This window comes from Coptis chinensis, chromosome 7 (genome assembly GCF_015680905.1).
Source record: "Coptis chinensis isolate HL-2020 chromosome 7, ASM1568090v1, whole genome shotgun sequence".
NCBI classification, from domain to species: Eukaryota; Viridiplantae; Streptophyta; class Magnoliopsida; order Ranunculales; family Ranunculaceae; genus Coptis; species Coptis chinensis.
In genome coordinates, this window is record NC_141462.1 from 24339762 (window position 1) to 24344718 (window position 4957).

The following is a 4957-nucleotide window of genomic DNA, read 5'->3' on the forward strand; positions in this document are numbered from 1 at the left end:
GATAAAAAGTCAAATATACTAATATACTCCTGAGGCGAAATTAAAAACGGGTTGATTAAATGAAAAATCAAGTATACCCTGGTACAAAATAATAAACGATTGGGTCCAACCGAAATGACCCGGTGTATATAGTATAAACAATTATTATTATATACTGTATATCTATCTAATAAAACACAATAGTGTGGGGCCCATGAGTCTCCATCCAAATTCTGGGTATCGTTTCTTTTAAAGTTGTGGCATGATACTTTTCAAATTCATCTAGGTGGTGTCTTTGATTTCTAAGCTAATAAGCGGTTCCACGATATCTCTTCTTCTTCTAATTTAGGATAAAAAAAAAATAATCATTTCCTTCCAACATCCGCCTCTAACCGCCATCACTCCCACCCATTTTCTCATCTTGTCGAGAACCCGCGGTATCGCCTCGGTTTAGAACTTCGCGATATCGCCTCAATTTCGAGAACTTCAAGCGATGAACCGGTATCCACGCCTCGGTGTGCTTTTCTTTCCAAACAACCACAACCCCAAAGTGAGTAACGAAGACCTTTCTTTTTTTATTTGCTTTTTTTGCACCCCAATTATTTTCCCAATTGTTATCGTGGTCCTTATCATTGGATATTGAAAACATTCATATATTCGAATTGGCTAGGTCCATAAGTGGATTATTTTAATACTTTAAAAATCCAACTAAGTATAACTTAATAGAACTTCTCGGTAATGTTTTTCCGTTTTGGAATAGCTGATGTGGGTTCACCCTTTCATACATTCTATGATGTTATGTCTTCAGTACTGTTGAAACATGGACAAAAGCTTCAAGCAACACCTGCTATAACTTCTCAATAATGATATTCCGTTTTGGAAAAGCTGGTGTGGGTTGACCCTTTCATATTTTCTTTGGTAATATTTGATATTCATTTTTTTCCCTTTGGGATAAACACTTCTGCCCTTGCCTACAAGCAGACACTAATCTTAGTAATTGCATTCAAGGGAATGTGATATGCATTATTTGAATTTTTTTGGTATTCACCTATGTTGCAAATAGTAGTAGTCAGAGTATCTCTAGAGTAGTAGTCAAGTATCTCTAGACACAAAAGAAAATAAATTGTCCAAGAGTTATGAAAATAAATGTGAGGGCAGTAGGATATGAGGTAGAAGTGTCCAAGAGGTAGCCATGAACCATCTACTGTTAGTATCTTTGTGGTATCTTTTGATGCCTTTAATCAGCATTCTTTGTCATCTGTCTATATTGAACCCTCTGACTTTAGTTGTGCAAATGTTAAGTCTATATTGAACCCTCTGAGTATGTTGTTTCCTAACCACCTTAACAATGGAATAAATTTTTTGGAGTTCCCACAGAGTGTTTTTGTGGTGTCCATGTCCAATAGTGATTGTAAGCGTCAAACTTCTTCACGCCAATTAAACAAGACGAACAAATGCATCGAGCGTCGAGGTAGCGCCATTGTTATATTCATTCTTTGCTATAATAATACCTTTTGTTGTGACAGTGACATATTATATATTCTAATCATGTACATTTTTTTTTTGTGCAGGGCTAATGAAAAAATAAAACAACACAAGTGAAGCAATACCAACAAACAGCATCAACAACTACACCAAACCCAATGGAACCACCAACACTATCATTATCATCATCGCCCGGTGTTCCCCGCCACGAATCGATCTTTTGCTAGAAGATATAAGTATGTCTGGCCACTTATTTTAACTGTCAACCTTGGTATTGGAGGTACTACTTTTATTTTACTTTCCTTTGTTATTTTTAGCCCTTGTTTATTATTATTAAATGATTTGTATTGGAGGGCTTAGTTGGTTTTTAATGGTCAGTTGTCTTCACTTCTTTTGTAGTTGACTGGTGTTATGGGTGTCTACATTACAATTACGAGTTTCATCTTACTTGTTAAAATCACTGACATTTACTCAATTAGTAGGCCTTTTCTTAAAAATGACTTTTTTTTGTGTGGGAAATTGGCAATTTAATGACAATTTTGCAAAACTATATTTCTGTGCTTTCCAAATATTTTTGAGCAGAATGTCGTAAAGTTTTTATGCATTTGTGATGCTGCTTTCTGCACGAGGGAAAACTATACTGCTATGGTTGAACCATATCGCCCAATCAATATTTCCCCTAGAACGTCGTAACATGTTCATGCATTTGTGATGAGTTATGTCTGCCTTGTACACAAGTTAAAGCTATACTGCCATGGCTATACCAGATATGTCGATGATGAGGTGGAGGTAAGAGGGCTATAAGTGATGTAAACGACCTTTGTGTATTATTCTTATAGGTCTGCCTTTTGAGTCGTATAGCTATGGTCAAGGTCCGATTGTGAATTGGCTTCGACTTGGATGTCTAGAAACTTTGAGGAGTTGTGTATGTTAGCAGTAATGATTTTTGGTCGTAAGGAGAATGAGGTCTTGGACCTTCTCAGGCTACCGGGACCATTACAAAAAGACAAAACTTCATTGTAACCATGTACACACTTAATATGGTTTGCCGCATATATACGATCCAGATGAACACACTTAATATGGTTCGTGTCCGGTGTCCATCTTAAGGAAACACTTACGTCATGCATGCAAGGTTTAACAATTGATGGCAAAAATAAATGATTTTTTTTTTTTTTTTTTTTTATGTTGAGAAGTGCTGCTTAGTTTATGTCAAAGCAACTTCCAATTCTTTCTTCTGTGGAATCTTCTATGAAGAACCCCACTTTTTGGTGTTATAACTGTCGTTTTGCCTGCATATTGATGATTACATTTGTTGTATGTGAAGTACAAGAACTTGATGTAGAATCAATTTTTATGGGAAGTGGGAAGTGTTTTGACTGGTGGCAATGTTGATATCTTTTCCTGTGATGCAACTGATTTGAAGTTCTGTCCAGACCCTGAACATGGATATATACTCCGAGGAAGACTGGAAATGCCTATGCTTTGGTCTGCAGAGAAGTTTGAATCACTTCACTGTTTTTTTTCCAAACATTTCATGTTATTTCAGCTCTTCTTGAGATTTGAGAAGATTTATTGACCCATAGTAAAACACAAATTTTTGGTTATATGAGTATTGTTATATAGATTAATTCCCATGACCAGAAATTTTTTATTTATGTTTGACATCTCTGAGTATGTTTTGTTTCCTAACCACCTTAACAACGGAATACATTTTTTGGAGTTCCCACATAGTGTTTTTGTGGTGTCCATGTCCAATAGTGATTGTAAGCGTCAAACTTCTTCACGCCAATTAAACAAGACGAACAGATGCAACGAACGTTGAGATAGCGCCGTAAACGCCTCGCGGGCCGTAGGCACGGGCATACCCTAGTAAATAATAATACATATTGGAGTATGAACAATCATTGTTCATACACTAATATATTGTATGAGGTACGTTTACCTATTTGGGTATGAATAATCATTGTTCATACATCAACATAAGGTATGAACACTGTTCATAACAAAGCGATAGAAATGGTAAAATCGAAAAAAAAAAATTTCAAATCCGGACTATTTGTCCTTACGAGTTATTTTCACTCGAAAATTGGTTTTTAGGGTTATTTTTACCTGAAAATTGTCCTTGAGAGTGATTAAAAAAAAACCTTGGTTCTGAGAGTGATTTTCAAATGGGCATTGGGACAAATTTCTTGAAAAGATAAAACTACAACACATAGCCCATCACAAAAAAATTTTTTGCAAAGTCGGCTATGATTGGCTACTTGGAATAAAATAACGAGTCAAATTTTCTCTCCTCTCTTCTCTCTCTAAACCAGCCAATCACAGCCACCTCGCAAGTGTTTTATTTTTGTGCTGAGCTGGGGGTGGGGGTGCAACACACCAAACTTTTTTGTCGAAAAAAAAATACTAGTTATAATTAGGGGTGTTCATGGGTCGGTTTTGAGTCGGTTCTTATCGATTTCGGTTCTGGGTCTATTTTTAGCGGTTTCTATAGGTTTCAGTTCTTTCAGGGTTTTTTTTTTTTATATTTTGAAAATCCTGACCCATACCCATTAATTAAGTCGGTTCCGATTTGAATTTTGGTTCCTTCTCGGGTTATACATTTTTATTGTTTTAATTATTTTTTTAGTTATATAACCGATATAAAAGTTGTTTTACAGCGACTTTAACACTTGTCATCGATATTTTTGTCCTTTCATAAGAAGTAATGGTCCTAAATTCAATAATATTATTTGAAAGTTATATAAAAATTTTAAATACATTCTCATACATTATACGTATGTGTATATTTTAAATCGAACATGTGTATATTATACTATACGCAATGCGTCATATATAGAATAAAAACCACATGTACCACAATTGTTAGTTAGCATTGCACGTATTCGTTATCCAATATATATACATGTAATATATCAAGCACGTACACGGTCATGCATGCATCAGTTAATATAGACAGTGCATTAGTTAATTTTTTTTTTCCGATAAACTTGCATTAGTTAATTCATAGTATACAACTATATGTGTAGACGTAAACACGTAAACATTATTATTAATATTTATAATACACATATTTAATGTAATATTATAAAATATACATTTAATAACACACATTCACTATTATGCTAAATATTATATATATTTAATATAATTTTATACCTAACAAATATAGACTATATATAATAATAATATTTGGGTTTGCCTTTATTTAGTGTAATATAATACTAAATTCTATATATCAAAATCATATTAATTGGTTCCGGTTTTGGTTCCGGTACCCATCAATTTTTTACGATTCAGTTTTAACGGGTTCGGTTTTTTATCGGTTCGGTTTTTGAAGACCCATTTTAAATGGGTCTAACATTTTAAGACCCATAACCGCTATAAACGGTTTCGATTCTAGTTTGGATTCGGATTCGGATAATTGGGTACTCATGCACCCCCCTAGTTATAATAGTGTATATAATTCTCCCAAAAAAATATTTGTAGT